The sequence below is a fragment of the Arabidopsis thaliana genome, chromosome 5 (genome assembly GCF_000001735.4).
Source record: "Arabidopsis thaliana chromosome 5, partial sequence".
In the NCBI taxonomy this organism is placed as follows: domain Eukaryota; kingdom Viridiplantae; phylum Streptophyta; class Magnoliopsida; order Brassicales; family Brassicaceae; genus Arabidopsis; species Arabidopsis thaliana.
This window is the reverse complement of record NC_003076.8, coordinates 11,165,065-11,184,706: the sequence shown is the minus strand read 5'-3', so window position 1 is coordinate 11,184,706 and position 19,642 is coordinate 11,165,065. Positions and strand designations below refer to the sequence as shown.

The window sequence follows — 19,642 nt, the reverse complement described above, 5'->3', positions numbered from 1 at the left end:
CCATCTAGTCTTAACGAGCTTTGATGCATGAAAAAATTCGAAAACAATGCTTGAACAAGTAATTTTGGGTCCGTAATATAGCCCAAATCACGAAAATGCCCGAAAAAGTACTTAAAGGTCAAAATTTGGGGTCGACAAAACGTCAATGGAGAAGTTACATTGTCCTGCTTTTTCGCGGAGGGTTTTCAGAATTCAGACATAATGACTGTGCTCTAGCAGCTCATTCAAGGACAAGCCACAGGAGCAATGGAAATCGCTAAGAAGCTGTCTGAAGTAAACAACAAAGTCGACCGATAAGGCATCAAACTTAACAGCAAGTTCGAATCAATGAGCACTAGGATGAGATATGTGGAAGGCATCCTCGCTTCACCATCTGTTAACAACAACCCATGCCAGCTTCCAAGGAAAGCAATCCAGAATCCAAAGGAGTATGCCACTGCCCATGCCATCACTATCACACATGATCGCGAGCTGCCAACTCGATATGTCCCTACATCAAACACTGAGGAAAGTGTAATTCTAGAGGGGGAGGATTTTTATCAAGATGATGTGTTGGCTGACAACCTAATCGAAGAGCCCATACTCACCAGTCAACCCACTCGACCACAAGCTCCCCTAGCTACTCCCTTTGTTGAAAAACTGGAAGCTACAAAGACCAAAGACACAGTCTTCGTGCCACTGCCTTACAAACCTCTGCTTCCATTCCCTGGTCGTTTCAAGAAAGTTCTGGTTGCAAAATACAGAGCCCTCCTGGAAAAACACATAAAGGATATGCCTTTAGTGGACTGTCTCGCGCTAATACCTGACGAGCACAAGTACGTGAAAGACTTGATTACAGAAAGGATCAAAGAAGTCCAAGGAATGGTGGTGTTAAGTCATGAGTGCAGTGCAATCACTCAGAAGAAGATTGTTCAAGAAAAGTTGGAAGATCCACGATCTTTTACTCTACCATGCTCCATTAGGCAATTGACTTTCAACAATTGTCTATGTGATCTAGGAGCCTCAGTCAGCTTAATGCCACTCTCTGTTGTAAAGAAGCTGGGATTCGTTCAATACAAGCCTTGTGACCTAACCTTGATTCTTGCTGATAGGACTTCAAAGAGACCTTTTGGCCTTTTAGAGGACGTGTAAGTAATGATTAATGGAGTAGAGGTGCCTACTGATTTTGTTGTGCTTGAGATGGATGAAAAATCTTAGGATCCTCTGATCTTAGGAAGACCTTTCTTGGCTTCAGTTGGAGCAGTAATAGATGTTAAGTAGGGAAAAATTAATCTTAATCTGGGAGAGGATGTCAAAATGAAGTTTGACATCAGGGACGCTATGAAGAAGCCAACAATAGAAGGACAAACCTTCTTAGTTGAGGAAATGGATCAGCTAGGTAATGAACTGCTAGAGGAGATTGTTGACAGAGATCACCTTCAAACTACTTTAACCAAAAGTAGTGAAACTGGATTTCTCTCCAGTGAGACCTTGAGCTATGAGATGTCATTAGACTCACACAACGAAGTACCAGGATCAGAGATATTTAAAGGTGACATTGCGTCAGAAACAGAGGATGTTACATTGAACGAGGAAGGCTCAACTGATACTCGACTAGAATGCTCAACCAAACAGCTAGAGTCAAGCGTGAGGGCATCAAATGATTGGTTAGAACTCAAGGAGAGGTCAAAATGGCACGACAAAGCTATAATAGAGCTAACACACAATGTGAAAGAGTTGAAGGATCAAGTCAAAGAGCTCGATGGGAAAGCCAACCAAGCTCCACTCGACATCAAGGACGTCCCAAATGATGAAGTTATTCCTATGGTTAGAAAAGAAGGATGTGAATTCACATCAAAACAGTCCAGAAAAGATGACTATCAAGATGATGAAAAAGGAGCTTACCAAGAAAGGGCCATTGAGTACTCACTTACAGACTTGTCACGAGAGCATGCTGAATTTGATGTTGTATCTACTAAGGAAGGAGAGGAGACGTCAATTCTACTCTATTACCCTCCTTGAGCCTAATGAGTGTGAGGAGTCAAGCTAGAGACTTAAAACAAGCTCACTTGGGAGGAAGTCCCATGCCTATCACTCGATCACTAGGAAGCTCATTTCAGCTCGTGAGATGCCAATGACACATTCGGTCGCAGGATCATGACGTGAAGATTCGCTATATATTTAGTTTCCTTATTTGTTTCATTTCTCGCTTATATAAATTGCCTCTTAGGGTTTTCCCTAGGGCATCCGCTATTATCCATAATTATCTCGCTTTTACATTTTCGCAACTTTGATAGCCGGAGTTTTTCTCTTGCGACTTTGTATTTTCACTTTCAAGTATTTGTAATTCAGTTTTTGTTTAAGTCTTTCGTCATTTCTGTTATCATGTTTTCAATTGTTGCTTTGCTATTGTCTTTGATTATGTTTGAGTAGTGAAATGTATTTCTGAGGATGGGATAGAATAGTTGTGGTTTACTTGGTCGTTTTAGGTGGTTGAGTTTAGAATACTAGAATCCCTTCTAGATTAGTTGCGCTTATTGCTTGTTTCACTGGCTAATCTGGAGTATGAGTCCAGACGTCCAGCGCTCAGAAGGCGTTTAATGGGCGTTGGATCCTATTAATTCTAGAGATATCTGACTCTACCCCAAGGGATTGGCTGAAGAGAGGGTATTAACTTTAACATGTTGATTCGATAATGCCTGCTTAGTTAGAGATCGCTAAAGAGATTTAGGTCAGTGTCTAGCTTTGCTTGAGGATTTCTATCACGGGAGTGAATTAATCTGTTGTTGAACTTGTTGTCTAGGGATAGCTTCTGTGAAGTTTTGTCAACCGCCTGAATAGATCAAGTAGACCACGCTATACGATTACCCCATCCTTAGGAATCGTTTATCCATTTGATTGCCTGTTATCATTTCTGCTTTGTCATTCACTTGCCTGCTATTGTCATTTCTGCTTTTAGTTTCATTTCATTTCTGTTATTGCATACTAGGACTGTTAGAACCAACCAACTCTCTGCTTGGCTTGACTTAGAGCTTTCTGATCATATCTCATATGTTTGCATCACACCGGATTGGATTGACATCCTAAAATACTACAACGACAGGATAGTGTTTTAGGATTAATTGAGTAAAAATCCTAGTATCAATTTGGCGCCGTTTCCAGTTCGGTGTTTGTTTGCTATATTTGAGATCATTAGAAACGTTAAGATCAAGTTCGTTTTTGTTACTGAAGTTACTAACATTGTGCCTTTTCTGTCTTTGTGTTTCAGGTACCTTGTAACCTGCTTTCCAAACGCATCTCTGATTCGTCGATTATAGCCCTGCTGCCATCTGTTGCATGCATACACGGTCACAAGGAAATCAGAACCTCCTATTCAACGATAACATCGACCGTATTGCTTGCCAACTGAGAGAACAGACAGACACAGACACAATGGCTAACGTTGTAGATGAGCAACAGCAACCTACCAACATTGGTGCTGGTGATTTCCCTCACAACCACAACCAGCGTCATGGAATTGTCCCACCTCCAGTACAGAACAACAACTTTGAGATCAAAAGCGGTCTCATTGCAATGGTTCAGGGGAACAAGTTTCATGGCCTGCCAATGGAGGATCCGCTAGATCATCTTGACGAGTTCGAAAGGCTCTGTGGCCTTACTAAAATCCATGGAGTTAGTGAAGATGGTTTCAAGCTTCGCTTGTTTCCTTTTTCACTTGGAGATGAAGCCCATCTGTGGGAAAAGACGCTAGCCCAGAATTCAATCACGACCTGGGATGAGTGCAAAAAGGCCTTCTTGGCAAAATTCTTCTCCAACTCTAGAACTGCAAGACTCCGGAATGAGATATCCGGATTCACTCAGAAGCAAAATGAAAGCTTCTATGAAGCTTGGGAGCGCTTTAAGGGTTATCAAACCAAATGCCCTCATCACGGATTTACCCAAGCTTCTCTTCTCAACACACTTTACAGAGGCGTCCTGCCTAAGATACGTATGCTCCTTGACACCGCTTCAAATGGAAATTTTCTGAAGAAGGATGTTGAAGAAGGATGGGAGCTAGTTGAAAACTTTGCTCAATCGGATGGCAATTACAATGAAGACTATGACAGAAGCATCTACACCAGTTCTGACACTGATGACAAGCACCATAGAGAGATGAAACCTCTCAATGACAAACTTGACAAAATCATCCAAATGCAACAGAAACATGTTCACTTCATCTCTAAAGATGAACCATTCCAAGTACAAGAGGGGGAGAATGATCAGTGTGCTGAAATCAGATATATTCATAATCAAGGTGGCTACAACAAGGGGTACAATAACTATAGACTCAACCCAAATCTGTCATACAGAAGCACCAATGTCGCCAACCCTCAGGACCAAGTCTAGACTCAGCAGCAGCAGCAGAACCAATCCAAACCGTTTGTTCCTTACAACCAAAGCCAAGGGTTCGTTCCAAAGCAGCAGTTTCAAGGAGGATATCAACAACAACAACCACCACCTGGTTTCACACCACATCAACAACAAGCACCTGCGCCTCAGAATTCAGACATAATGACTGTGCTCTACCAGCTCATTCAAGGACAAGCCACAGGAGCAATGGAAATCGCTAAGAAGCTGTCTGAAGTAAACAACAAAGTCGACCGATAAGGCATCAAACTTAACAGCAAGTTCGAATCAATGAGCACTAGGATGAGATATGTGGAAGGCATCCTCGCTTCACCATCTGTTAACAACAACCCATGCCAGCTTCCAAGGAAAGCAATCCAGAATCCAAAGGAGTATGCCACTGCCCATGCCATCACTATCACACATGATCGCGAGCTGCCAACTCGATATGTCCCTACATCAAACACTGAGGAAAGTGTAATTCTAGAGGGGGAGGATTTTTATCAAGATGATGTGTTGGCTGACAACCTAATCGAAGAGCCCATACTCACCAGTCAACCCACTCGACCACAAGCTCCCCTAGCTACTCCCTTTGTTGAAAAACTGGAAGCTACAAAGACCAAAGACACAGTCTTCGTGCCACTGCCTTACAAACCTCTGCTTCCATTCCCTGGTCGTTTCAAGAAAGTTCTGGTTGCAAAATACAGAGCCCTCCTGGAAAAACACATAAAGGATATGCCTTTAGTGGACTGTCTCGCGCTAATACCTGACGAGCACAAGTACGTGAAAGACTTGATTACAGAAAGGATCAAAGAAGTCCAAGGAATGGTGGTGTTAAGTCATGAGTGCAGTGCAATCACTCAGAAGAAGATTGTTCAAGAAAAGTTGGAAGATCCACGATCTTTTACTCTACCATGCTCCATTAGGCAATTGACTTTCAACAATTGTCTATGTGATCTAGGAGCCTCAGTCAGCTTAATGCCACTCTCTGTTGTAAAGAAGCTGGGATTCGTTCAATACAAGCCTTGTGACCTAACCTTGATTCTTGCTGATAGGACTTCAAAGAGACCTTTTGGCCTTTTAGAGGACGTGTAAGTAATGATTAATGGAGTAGAGGTGCCTACTGATTTTGTTGTGCTTGAGATGGATGAAAAATCTAAGGATCCTCTGATCTTAGGAAGACCTTTCTTGGCTTCAGTTGGAGCAGTAATAGATGTTAAGTAGGGAAAAATTAATCTTAATCTGGGAGAGGATGTCAAAATGAAGTTTGACATCAGGGACGCTATGAAGAAGCCAACAATAGAAGGACAAACCTTCTTAGTTGAGGAAATGGATCAGCTAGGTAATGAACTGCTAGAGGAGATTGTTGACAGAGATCACCTTCAAACTACTTTAACCAAAAGTAGTGAAACTGGATTTCTCTCCAGTGAGACCTTGAGCTATGAGATGTCATTAGACTCACACAACGAAGTACCAGGATCAGAGATATTTAAAGGTGACATTGCGTCAGAAACAAAGGATGTTACATTGAACGAGGAAGGCTCAACTGATACTCGACTAGAATGCTCAACCAAACAGCTAGAGTCAAGCGTGAGGGCATCAAATGATTGGTTAGAACTCAAGGAGAGGTCAAAATGGCACGACAAAGCTATAATAGAGCTAACACACAATGTGAAAGAGTTGAAGGATCAAGTCAAAGAGCTCGATGGGAAAGCCAACCAAGCTCCACTCGACATCAAGGACGTCCCAAATGATGAAGTTATTCCTATGGTTAGAAAAGAAGGATGTGAATTCACATCAAAACAGTCCAGAAAAGACGACTATCAAGATGATGAAAAAGGAGCTTACCAAGAAAGGGCCATTGAGTACTCACTTACAGACTTGTCACGAGAGCATGCTGAATTTGATGTTGTATCTACTAAGGAAGGAGAGGAGACGTCAATTCTACTCTATTACCCTCCTTGAGCCTAATGAGTGTGAGGAGTCAAGCTAGAGATTTAAAACAAGCTCACTTGGGAGGAAGTCCCATGCCTATCACTCGATCACTAGGAAGCTCATTTCAGCCCGTGAGATGCCAATGACACATTCGGTCGCAAGATCATGACGTGAAGATTCGCTATATATTTAGTTTCCTTATTTGTTTTATTTCTCGCTTATATAAATTGCCTCTTAGGGTTTTCCCTAGGGCATCCGCTATTATCCATAATTATCTCGCTTTTACATTTTCGCAACTTTGATAGCCGGAGTTTTTCTCTTGCGACTTTGTATTTTCACTTTCAAATATTTGTTATTCAGTTTTTGTTTAAGTCTTTCGTCATTTCTGTTATCATGTTTTCAATTGTTGCTTTGCTATTGTCTTTGATTATGTTTGAGTAGTGAAATGTATTTCTGAGGATGGGATAGAATAGTTGTGGTTTACTTGGTCGTTTTAGGTGGTTGAGTTTAGAATACTAGAATCCCTTCTGGATTAGTTGCGCTTATTGCTTGTTTCACTGGCTAATGTGGAGTATGAGTCTAGACGTCCAGCGCTCAGAAGGCGTTTAATGGGCGTTGGATCCTATTAATTCCAGAGATATCTGACTCTACCCCAAGGGATTGGCTGAAGAGAGGGTATTAACTTTAACATGTTGATTCGATAGTGCCTGCTTAGTTAGAGATCGCTAAAGGGATTTAGGTCAGTGTCTAGCTTTGCTTGAGGATTTCTATCACGGAAGTGGATTAATCTGTTGTTGACCTTGTTGTCTAGGGATAGCTTCTGTGAAGTTTTGTCAACCGCCTGAATAGATTAAGTAGACCACGCTATTCGATTACCCTATCCTTAGGAATCGTTTATCCATTTGATTTCCTGTTATCATTTATGCTTTGTCATTCACTTGCCTACTATTGCCATTTCTGCTTTTAGTTTCATTTCATTTCTGTTATTGCATACTAGGACTGTTAGAACCAACCAACTCTCTGCTTGGCTTGACTTAGAGCTTTCTGATCATATCTCATCTGTTTGCATCACACCGGATTGGATTGACATCCTAAAATACTACAACGACAGGATAGTGTTTTAGGATTAATTGAGTAAAAATCCTACTATCACATATTTAGGTTGATAATTTCTCGGCTTCTCCAGTTATTCTTAGCTATAGATATAGGGAGTTTTGCAGAACGCCACCTGTTATTCCATAATTAGAGTTTGAGTTTAAAAATGGTTCGATAACAACCTAGCTTTCATTAGATCTACTAACCAATAGTTTCCTGAGAATATCTTGTTCCTAGCAATTTATTTAATCGTTTACAACACAATCATGCTACTGTTTTCTTACTTTGTGTACTTATTATTTTAATCATCACCTGCTAGCTTAATCTCGACATTCAACTCACTGTTTGAACAAAAGAACTCTGTGAATTCGATCCTTAAATACTGCAATTGATCTCTTATTTTAGAGTAGTTCTAGGTAATTTGAACCATATCAAATTTAGCGTCGTTGCCGAAGTTCTTGGGAATCATTCATTGAGTTTAGTTTAGAGATTTTGTCTAGCTTTTACTTTTATTTTGTTACTCACGCTTTTCTTGTTTTCTTCTTTTCTGTGTTTCAGGTGTATGGCTAGGCAAACAAGGAGCACACAATAGAAGGAGCTTATCAACTTGTCTATTTTGGACTTGGGAAAACTTAGAGATTAGCAATGGCTGAAAGAGTCATAGGAGCTGATGAGGATGGGCAAGCCTACAATGAGGCTGGTCAAAGATTGGATTATCATGGAATCATCCTACTTGAGGACGTCGATGCAAATTAGGCGCGCCTCAACGCGCAATTAGCTGCCAGAGATGCAGTAGGGCTCGTTGTCGATCGACACCCTCGGGAGAAGAATGACGATGCGATTGATGTCGAACGAAACAACATAGGTGTCGATCAACACCAACACCAGATTCCTGCAGCTATTCCTTCAGCTGCGAAACCACGTCGTACTCTTGGGGATTTCAACTGGCCTGACCTGTTCTTTGCTAATCGATCAGCGATCGTACCCACACCCTTCCAGAGGAACGACTATGAGCTGAAGCCTGGCTACTTTGCTTTAGTTGGCCAGCATCCTTTCCATGGCTTATCTCATGAGCAGGCAATGGACCATATAGAGCGCTTTGAGGACCTTGTTCTGAGCATCAAGGCTAATGGAGTCTCAGAGGACTACCTACTGTGCAAGCTTTTTCCTTATTCACTTGTTGGGGAAGCAGCTTCTTGGCTGAAATAACTTAAAGCAGGTTCCCTCAAGACTTGGAGAAGCATCAAGATAGCCTTTTTGAACAATTTTTACGATGATGCTAAGTATGAGGAGTTGAGAAACAAGTTGTCTACCATCACACAGGGTCCAACTGAAGCTTTTAAGGCTGCTTGGGTTCGTTTCAAGGAGTACCAACGAGACTGCCCACATCATGTAACATGATATGTCCTGGTTTTTACTGATTTCTAACATAGTTTTAGAATGGTTTTTAGAGTCTTTGTAGCCTTTTTCGTATGTTTTGAGTCATTTTAGGTACACTTACACATCTGGGAACTATGGAGCACAATAAGGAATTTTGGAAGCTTTTCAGCAACGAAGATCTTGAACGACGTTTTTCAGAAGCTGGTGTCGATCGACACCACACCTGTGTCGATCGACACTCTTATTGCTGCCTAAGGAATTTTCGTTTTCGACCAAGTATTTGAGAAGCCCTGAAGTCTTGCTTATTTGCAAAGTAGTCCCTGCACGTTTTTAGTCACGAATATACCTAATTGTTTGGTCATTGTTAGACCTAAGTTTTGTTTTAGTTTTTGTTACACATTTTTGAGAGAAGAATCCAATTCTTTTAGAGAGGATTCTGATCTCTTTTACTATTATTCTTAATTCATCAATGCAAACTATTCAGATTATGATTTGTGTTTCTATTATCGTGTCTAGGTTATCACCTTGTTGGGTTTAGGAAGTCTCAATAGGGATTTAGATGGATTAGTAGATCGAAAACCCCTTTGGATTATTCTTAGAGTTCTTCATCTTGATTATTCTTATTGCTAGTTTAAGATTGATCACCTAGAACTTGATATTAGATAATAGGTATGCCCGCCATAGGTACTTGTTATTTGAACTATCATACATGAGCCTAGGCATTTAACACTACAAGAAAACAGTCGTTTTGCGAGGAACAAATTTGTGAGGGAATTGCAGGTATTTTGCTAGACCACGGACGCACGTTGCAAATCCCTCGCAAATCTTGCGAGAAACTGCTTCCTCGCAAATGTGCGAGGAAAGTACGAGTACTTTGCAATGAACTATATCATCCCTCGCAAACCACCCGCAAAAATCTCGCAAATCTTTACCCTAAACCCTAAAATACATAGAAGTGATATGGGATCTTTGATTTTCATTTATAAATGTAAATCTAAATGACTGTATAATCATACAAGTTGATTATATGGTGATGCACAAAAACATATTGTATATGTTTCAATATTAACATTTCATTTTGAAAATGTTAAACACTTATGATTCAAATTATTGAAAACACATAAGTTCATCATTGATATCTTTGGCGAAAATGCACATTTGAAGTTTTTGAGATGAAATTAGATTCTAATGTAGATATTTAACTTCCTAATGATTCAGAATAACGAATCCGAATGATTTTAAGTAAAGTTTTCTTGTATTTTTTCAAATTGATTCAACAATGCGAGGTCTCTGCGAGGGATTTGCAAGGCTGTCGTAGCACTTCCCTCGCAAATATTTACCCTAAACCTTAAATTATTTAAAATATTTAGTCATGTTTTTATTTGCTGAGAGTCTTATTCGAAATAAGAGAATCTAAATCAGATCTGAGTCAAACACTGAATCAAAATGGTGGAGTTAATTGGTTTAAGGATTGCGAGGGAATTGCTAGACGCACTCGCACTTCCCTCGCAAATATTACCCTAAATCCTAAATTATTTAAAATCAAAGGTTGCGAGGGACTTGCTAGAAGATCTCGCAATTCCCTCGCAGTATGTGGTGCATTTTAATTGGTTTAAAAATCTTCCTCGCAATTTCAAAGCAATCTATGCGAGGGTTTTGCGAGGAAATATATATCTATATATACTCGAAGACCTAGTTTGAGCAAAGCTCAAACCAGCCGCATCAAACCCTAACCCTAAAATTCTTCTTCGATTCTCTTTTTCTTCTCTGATCTCTTCGGCGCCGGATCTCTTCTTCTCCGATCTGATTCCGTCAGCGCATCTCTTCTTCTTCTCTAATCTGTTATACTCATTGCCGCCTCTCTTCTTCTCCGATCAGTATGCAATCACCGTCGCGTCTCTTCTTCTCTGACTCGATCTATTTTGCCTCAAAGGTAACCTCTGTTTCTCCGATCTAAGTTCTTCTCTCAAATCTAACTTCTTCTTCTTCTCCAATCTTACTTCTTTTTCCCAAATCTAACTCTTGATTTGTTTTTTGTGCAAGATGCCGTCGGATAATACTTATGTACGGTTTAGACAACATCAGCGTGACCTGTTGCATGTCAATTCTTCTGTTAGTGGTGGGAATATCTCAGAGGTTCCAGGTTCAGGTTCCACCAATCCACCATCGCCTCCAACGCCAACGACTCAGCCTTATGTCAATCATTCTGATGCTCAAGTTGACCGTCTCAACAATCTGACACTGGAAGAGCTCCTCGATAGTCCTGGTCGTGCTGGCTTGACAAGATAAGACCCAAAGCGTCCTACGGGAACTCTCTGGTAAGGTTAAATTCATAGTCTCTAGATTTAGGTCTTGTAAGGTTGTTGGTTCTGCCTTAGAACTTTGGTTCTCCCTTAGAAGTCTCTGGATTTAGGTTGGTTCTGCCTTAAAAGTTTGGTCCTGCCTTAGAAGTCTCTGGAATTAGGTTGGTTATGCCTTAGAAGTTTGTTTCTGCCTTAGAAGTCTCTGGAATTAGCTTGGTTGTACTTAGCATTGTAGTTTCTTAGAAGTATAAAGACATAGAGATCCTTATGTGTTTTGTTGTTGTTGTTGTAGGTTTGACGATGTCCTCGTCATAGAGATCCTTATGTGAAAGAGATTTCAAAGAGATTTTTTAGAAGAGGTTTCAAAGAGATTTCTTAGAAGTACAAACATTTCCAGAGACTTCTAAAGACATAGAGATCCTTATGTGAAAAAGATTTCAAAGAGCCTCATGCCAATTGGTCACAGACATCAAAGGCTACAATCGATCGATGGTATGAAACGTTTGCGGTAAGTTATGTGCTCTTTTGATGTTTATGCTTGTTTTGTTGTTTGGTTTCATAGTTTGATGTTTGCTTTGTCTGTTTTGTAGCAAGTATATAACTGGGACCGTTCAATTAACAAAAGAGTAAGGGTTGAGTTTGAAGCAAAGCTAAAGTCTAGGATGTCTGATCAAGTGTCACGATGGAAGGGAAATTGGAAGGAGAAGGGTGATGAAGCCAAGCCAAAATGGATTGATCCTGATGTGTGGAAAGGTCTAGTACAGTTTTGGCAAGATCCTAAGTCAGAAAAAAAGAGTACCAACAGCAGAAATGCTAGATATCATGATCCGGAAGGCAAGGGCATATATAAACACCGTTCAGGCCAGACCTCATACAAAGCTCGTGCAAGAAAACGGGTAAGATAAGTAGTCTTCTCTCCTTACCATTACTTAATCTACAATGTTATGAATCTAACTTGTTTATCTCTTTGTGTTTCAGTGTGAGAAACTGGAGAAACAACTCCTGATTTCCTTGAGCTGCTAGATGAGACACACAGAAAAGCGGATGGAACTTTCATCGATGGGAAGTCAGAGGAGATCTACAAGCAAGTGACATCTAGGATAGAAGAGGAAGAGTCTCATATGTGCTCACTGGACAATCCGGAGAGCACTGGATCAGGTGGATTATCTTTTCATGCCAAGAACAAGATTTTTACTGAGGTAAATTTTCTGTGCTTTTTCTTGGCAGCTTGTTGTGTTGTGTACTTGTCTGAATTCTGTTGTGTACTTGTCTGAATTTTGTTGTGTACTTGGCAGCTGAATTCTGTCCTGTTGTGTACTTGTATACTTGTCTGAATTCTGTTGTGTACTTGTCTGAAATGTTTGTGTTGTGTACTTGTCTGAAATGTTTGTGTTGTGTCTCTAGTGCTTGATATCAAGTTCTCGTAATCTTGGCAGCTTATTCATTATACTTTGTGTCAGAATTCTTTGTGTTGTGTACTTGTCTGATTTTGTTGTGTACTTGTGTGAATTATGTTGTGTACTTGGCAGTTGAATTCTGTTCTGTTGTGTACTTCTGTACTTTTCTGAATTATGTTGTGTACTTGTCTGAAGTGTTTGTGTTGTGTACTTGTCTGAAATGTTTGTGTTGTGTCTCTAGTGTTTGATATAAAGTTCTCGTAATCTTGGCAGCTTATTCATTATACTTTGTGTCTGAATTCTTTTGAACTTTGTTTCTCATGGTTTTTTTGTTGTGTCCTTGTAAGTTTTTGTAATCTTTGCAGGTTGCTCCACGAAAGAAAGAAAGGATTTATGGGGTTGGATCTCTGCAGTTTGAAGCATCCTCAGCCCATAGTGGTCCAACGCTTCCTAGTGATGATCCGGTTATACTTTCTCAGAAGCTGGCTGCCGCTGAAGCATGCATTCAATCTCAGGCTGAGAGGATCAATAGCTTCGACATCCTGTTTGACTATCTTGCTGATAAAGATCCTGCTTTAGCTGCAATTCTTCGACGTGGTTCCTCGACACAGACAGGACAGGCCAACGCAAATGCTCCACCTGTGGCTACTGCTCCAGAACAGCAGGTGGCTAATGAGGAGACAACAGTTGCTGCCCTAGCTAACCTTGCAATAGGATCCTCTCCTCCATCAACTGTATTTTGAAAACATTGTCTTTCTTTTTTGCCTTCTTATCTCTTTCTTTAGAACAAGTTCTTATGGTTTCAAACAATTTAGTATACATTTTTTACTTATGCAATTTCAGCTTCAATTGTGTGTTTTATCTCTTTAGAACAAGTTTTTTTATGAAATTTCAGCTTTGAATTGCATACAAAATCATCTCTAATTAACAACTAATTAACTAGGTAATTAGAGGCTAATCAGACACTAATCAAGTCTTAATATATCAGAAAACATTGCAGAACGCTTGCAAATCCATCACAAATTCTGCTAGAGATTTGCTAGGCGAAAAAAAAGAATTGCAAATCCGTCGCAGTAATTGCGAGGGAAGTACTAGTACGATAATTGCGTGTGATTTGCGAGGAAAACAGTTCCTCGCAAAATATGCGAGGGAATTGCGATATTTTACCATTTGCGAGAAGCGATTTGCGAGGAACTTGTTTTCCTCACAAATCCCTTGCTTTTAGCTGTTTGCGAGGGATTAGCGAGTAATTCTTCCCTTGCAAATCGACTGTTTTCTTGTAGTGTTTAAGAAAGAACAGGTAGGCTCATAGAAGGGCTCTGGTTTAGATACTAGGTGAATTAATCAAGCTTATTAACAATGCATACTTTAGCATAGGATTTATCGGCTTCTCTAGTTATCTTAGCTTTAAGTATAGAGAGTTTCGCGGAACGCCACCGGTTACTCTAGAATCATAGTTTGAGTTTGAGAATCGTGCGATTACAATCCTGATATTAGCTAGATCTACAATTTATATATCTCCCGAGACAATTCCTTAGACTCGATGCTTTAATCACTTGAATCTACAACTCATTTACTTGCTTATTTGTCTTTTACATTCAATTACTTCATTTAGCTTATTAAACAACATCATAAGTCCATTGTGTGAGCATCGAGAGCTCAGTGGAATTCGACCCTTAAGTGCTAAAGACGATCTTTTATTTGAGGGAGTAAGCTTAAGGCAATTTGAGCTATATCAAATTTGGCGTCGTTGCCGAAGTTCTCTTTTAGTTCACCATTAGACTAGGTGTCATATTAAGTCTAGATACTACTTTTCTACCACCTATTCACGTGTTTCTTTGTCTTTTGGTCTCTTGTATTTCAGGTACCTTCAGATTGAGAATCACGTTCCCATGGCAGACTTTCACGGTTATGTCGACCAACACCATCAGGGTGTCGATCTACACCCTCTGCAGAACCAGACTGCTACAATAGGCGATTTTAACAGAATTGACCTCTTCTACACAAACCGATCAGCATTCAAGCTACCTCCATTAGAAAGAGATGACTTTGCTATACACCCTGCCTATTATGATATTGTATCAAGAGGAAAGTTTAGAGGAGCTCCCGACGAATCACCATTAGATCATTTGGAAGTCTTCGTAGACATCGTTTCCTCTATTAAAGCAGAAGGGTTACCATGCTGATGACCTTCTTTGCAAACTCTTCCCCCACTCTCTCGCGAGCAGAGGAATATCATGGTTGCGTCAACTGGAACCAGGTTCATTAACCAATTGGACTGATACAAAGAATGCATTCATGAATCACTTCTTCGATGAATCCATGACAGAGGCAATTCGTTTGCAAATCTCTTCATTCACTCAGGCACCAACAGAGTCCCTTAGAGCATCTTGGCTCCGTTTCAGGTCTTATCAGCTTGAATGTCCCTAACATGGCTTCCAAGAGACCCAACTCATCAACCTATTCTACAAAGGAATAGACAAGCCATACCAGAATCAAATTGATGTAGCGAGCTACTGTAACTTCATGACAAGAACTACTAGTGAAGCATTACTCCTCATCACCAATGCTTTAACTTGTCTTTCGATGCAGGGATTTGACAAAGAACGAAGAATTTCAGCTGAGAAAGCTATCAAGAGCAAAGAGACTCCTGTTTTCGCAATTTCTACTCCTATCCAAGCCCCGCCTCCACCCTCATCAGAGACCAGAATGGAGTCTATGCTTGTGCATCTTCTTGCAGGCCTAACAAAGCTTGATAGCAAATATGATTCTCTCTCCACAAAGCTTGATATCAACTATGATTCTCTCTCCACAGATCTCAATAGCAAGATTGACAATCTATGCTCTCAATTCTACAATCTTTCACCTACATCAACTTCTATCAATGCAGTCACACTACGTAGTGGAAAGCAGCTCAACCCAATACTTCAGCGCGAATGATCAGCTCAGCCTTCATCTTTTCCAATTGCATACAATGAATCAGTGCCGATCGATACACCAGGGTGTCGATCGACACCAATTACTCTAGAAGACTCTGTTTTTCCTTTGTCGAATGGAATCGACAATTTCGCGCAGGAGGAGGAAACTATTCCCGATGGTGTCGATCGACACTTAGCTCTTGTCGATCGACACCCAGCTCGTTCAGACAATGTCTAAATTCCAGCTGCAACCAAGTCAGCAAATCGGCGAATTCCCTTCCCCAAAAGTCCTAAAAAGTCAAGACAAGCCTTAGATGATGTCAGATGCAAAGTTATGATTGATAAACTGATTGTTGAGATGGCTCTAGTTGAAGCTATTCATCTATCTCCCACAATTAGAAGGTATGTTAAGCCAATGGTCACTAAGAATTTGACGAAAGAATGCAGTGCTATGATGATTTCAGAGCAGGGGCAGCGACATCATTCAGGAACGAATCCCAAGAAAGCTACGTGATCCTGGAACTTTTGTACTTAGTGTCACCATCAATCACGATCCTTTCCAAGAACTTTATGTGATCTCGGTTCTAGTGTGAATCTGATGCCTCGTTCAGTTGCTATGCGTCTTGGGTATTCCAATCTTGAGCCTACCTTTATCACTCTTGTGTTGGTAGATCGTTCTACCCGGATTCCAGATGGAATTCTTATTGATGTTCCCGGGATGATTGGAAAGAGCATGATTCCTATAGACTTCGTAGTCTTGCCTTATGAGAAGGAACCTAAGGATCCATTAATCTTTGGGAGATCCTTCTTGCACACTGCTGGAGCAATCATAGATGTTCGACAAGGGAGGATAGGGCTGAATGTTGGCAATCTTACTATGCAGTTCAATATGAACACTTTGGTCAAGAAACCGATCATAGAAGGAAAAACCTTCTTGATAGATTCTTTCACTTCATCAGCTTCAGATAGTATTTCACAGATGGAATTAGAAGACCCACTAGAGCGAGTTTTGGTCTCTTCCATAGTGGATAGTGCAGATTTGGACAGTGAAACTTCTACATATACTAAGCTGCAAGATGAGACAGAACATGTGATGCAACTTACGGTTGAAGAAGCTCTTCCATCTGTGATTCCAACACCGACTATTAATTCAGATTGGGATCCAGCAAAGGCTCCTCAAATCGATTTGAAACCACTTCCAGCAGGGCTAAGGTACGCTTTTCTTGGTGAAAATTCTACTTATCATGTTATTGTGAATGTTTCTCTTAATCCCGCAGAGCTCACCTTATTGCTAAGCAAGCTGCGCAATCATCGCAAAGCTCTTGGCTATTCTCTTGATGACATTGCAGGTATATCTCCAGATGTATGCATGCATAGGATTCACCTTGAGGATGAGTCTAAGTCTTCGTTGAACATCAGAGAAGGCTGAATCCGAATCTGAAAGAAGTGGTTAAGAAGGAGATTATGAAACTGTCGGAAGAAGGAATTATCTATCCAATTTCAGATAGCAGTTGGGTTAGTCGAGTTCATGTAGTTCCTAAGAAGAGAGATGTTACAGTAGTCAAGAATGAGAAAGACGAGCTAATTCCTACTCGGACAATCACAGGTCATCAGATGTGCATCGATTATAGAAAGCTGAATGTTGCTACCATGAAAGACCATTTCCCCTTACCATTTATTGATCAGATGTTGGAGAGGTTAGCAAATCATACGTACTATTGCTTCCTTGATGGATACTCAGGATTCTTTCAGATCCCGATTCATCCAGATGACCAGGAGAAAACGACTTTCACCTGCCCCTATGGTACATTTGCTTATCGGAGAATGCCCTTCGGTCTTTGTAATGCTCCTACAACATTTCAGAGAGGTATGATGTCTATCTTCACAGACATGATTGAGGATATCATGGAAGTTTTCATGGATGATTTTTTAGTTTATGGATCATCGTTTGAGGATTGCTTAGAGAATCTCTACAAAGTGTTGGCAAGATGTGAGGAGAAACATCTAGTTTTGAATTGGAAGAAATGTCACTTTATGGTGCAGGATGAGATAATTCTCGGACACAGAATTTCTGAGCATGTTATAGAAGTTGATAGAGCTAATATCGAAGTTATGACAAGTCTTCAAGCGCCTGATAATGTTAAAGCAGTGAGGAGTTTCCTTGGCAATGCTGGTTTCTACAGGAGATTCATCAAAGACTTTAGCAAAATCGCAAGACCGATGACTGCTTTACTCTGTAAAGAAGTCAAATTCGAGTTTACACAAGAGTTTTACGATGCCTTTCAGCAGATAAAACTAGCCTTGATCAGCGCACCAATTGTTCAGCCACCAGATTGGGATCTACCTTTTGAGGTAATGTGTGATGCGAGTGATTTTGCAGTTGGAGCTGTTCTAGGACAGAGAAAGGATAAGAAACTTCATGCTATCTACTATGCAAGTAGAACTCTTGATGATGCTCAAAGGAATTATGCAACTACAGAGAAGGAGTTCTTAGCTGTGCTATTTGCTTTCGAGAAATTCAGATCTTATCTTGTTGGATCCAAGGTTTGTTAACACAGATCATGCTGCCTTGAAGTATTTGATGCAAAAGAAAGATGCTAAGCCAAGACTTTTGAGATGGATTTTGCTTCTTCAGGAATTTGACATTGAGGTTAGAGATAAGAAAGGAGTTGAGAATGGTGTAGCAGATCATTTATCACGCATTAGGATCGATGATGATGTCCCTATAAACGATTTCTTGCCTGAAGAGAACTTATACATGATTGATACAACTGAAGAAGATGACTGCAAACGTGATAGCTTCAGTGTTGATCGACACTCTTACTATGTCGATCGACACTCACATTTCAGAGGAAGTAGACATTCGAAGTTGCGCGATGGTGTCGATCGACACCACTACACTTGTCGATCGACACCACTACACTTGTCGATCGACACCCTTCTAAATCGACAAGAAATTGGTCACCAACTGAGAATTGCACCATCACAGCGATCGAGAAGGATAACCCATGGTATGGTGATATTATTAATTACCTAGCTGCAGATGTGGAACCGGATAATTTCACAGATTACAACAAGAAGAGATTCCTAAGAGAAATTAGGCGATATTATTGGGATGAACCTTATCTCTATAAGCATTGTTCTGATGGAGTTTATAGGAGATGCATTGCTGCAACAGAGGTTCCTGGTATACTGATATGGTTCAAATTACCTAAAACTACTCTCTCAAATAGGAGATCAATTGCAGTATTTTAGGATTGAATTCACGAAGTTCTTTTGTTCAAACAGTGAGTTGAATGTCGAGATTAAGCTAGCAGGGTAATAGTGAAAATAAAAGAGAACAAAGTAAAAAGACAGCAGATTGATTTTGTTGTAACCGATTTAATAAAGAGCTAGGAATAGGGTATTCTCAAGAAACTATTGGTTAGTAGATCTAATCAAAGCTAGGTTGTTATCGAACCATTCTTAAACTCAAACTCTAATTATGGAATAACCGGTGGGCGTGCCGCGAAACTCCCTATATTTATAGCTAATAATAACCGGAGAAGCCGAGAAACTATCAACCTAAATATGCATTCTTAACGAGTTCAATTGTTCATCTTAGTAGATAGGCCGATTCTTATTACGTACCTATAAACCAGACTCATCAAATAATAGATCCAACTACAGATACCTATGGCGGGCATATCTATTGTCTGGATTCAAGATCTAGTTAATTACTCCAGATCTAGCATTATGCATAATTAAAGATGAAGAATTCTACAGATAACCTAACAAGGGGGACAATCTACTAAACCATATGAATCCCTAATGAGAAACCCTATTCCTAACAAGAAGATTACTCAGACATACTGGATGAAGCAAACAACATATTTGAGTGTGAAAGCAAAAACACAGTAAATAGAGAAGGGGAAAGAATGGATCTCTTCACTGTATATAGATCTCAATAAAACTCTGAAAACAATCGACGACTGGTTTATGTCTCTCAGTAATATGGTTTGTAGAAAACTTGATAAAAGACTTGATAAAAGAAACTTAGGTCTAAAAACAATATATATAGACCCTAAAAACGTCAAGGGACTAATAATGCTAATAGGGAAATCTTCTGGGGCAAACTTGATCTTTTGTAAACTCGAAGGCGTCTAGGGTTTTTGCTGGGCCGAAACTGGTGTCGATCGACACCAAGAGTGTGTCGATCGACACTCCTCGCTGATTCCTGAACCAAAATCGTCCTTAGCTTCCTTTTCCT

At 40.2% G+C, this 19,642-nt stretch overlaps 5 pseudogenes across 5 annotated transcripts; all 5 read left to right on the top strand.

The window, feature by feature from the left end:
• Nucleotides 1-192: 192 nt before the first annotated feature.
• AT5G29550 lies at nucleotides 193-2,001 on the top strand (annotated as a pseudogene; the record flags this gene model as incomplete). Its single annotated transcript has 1 exon — nucleotides 193-2,001.
• A 1,314-nt stretch (nucleotides 2,002-3,315) lies between these two features.
• On the top strand, nucleotides 3,316-6,330 carry AT5G29465 (annotated as a pseudogene; the record flags this gene model as incomplete). The annotated part of the gene is made up of 1 exon: nucleotides 3,316-6,330.
• Nucleotides 6,331-8,040: 1,710 nt separating this feature from the next.
• On the top strand, nucleotides 8,041-9,030 carry AT5G29436 (annotated as a pseudogene; the record flags this gene model as incomplete). Its single annotated transcript has 1 exon — nucleotides 8,041-9,030.
• A 1,624-nt stretch (nucleotides 9,031-10,654) lies between these two features.
• AT5G29408 lies at nucleotides 10,655-13,207 on the top strand (annotated as a pseudogene; the record flags this gene model as incomplete). Its single annotated transcript has 1 exon — nucleotides 10,655-13,207.
• Nucleotides 13,208-14,367: 1,160 nt separating this feature from the next.
• On the top strand, nucleotides 14,368-18,702 carry AT5G29380 (annotated as a pseudogene; the record flags this gene model as incomplete). The annotated part of the gene is made up of 1 exon: nucleotides 14,368-18,702.
• Nucleotides 18,703-19,642: the final 940 nt, after the last annotated feature.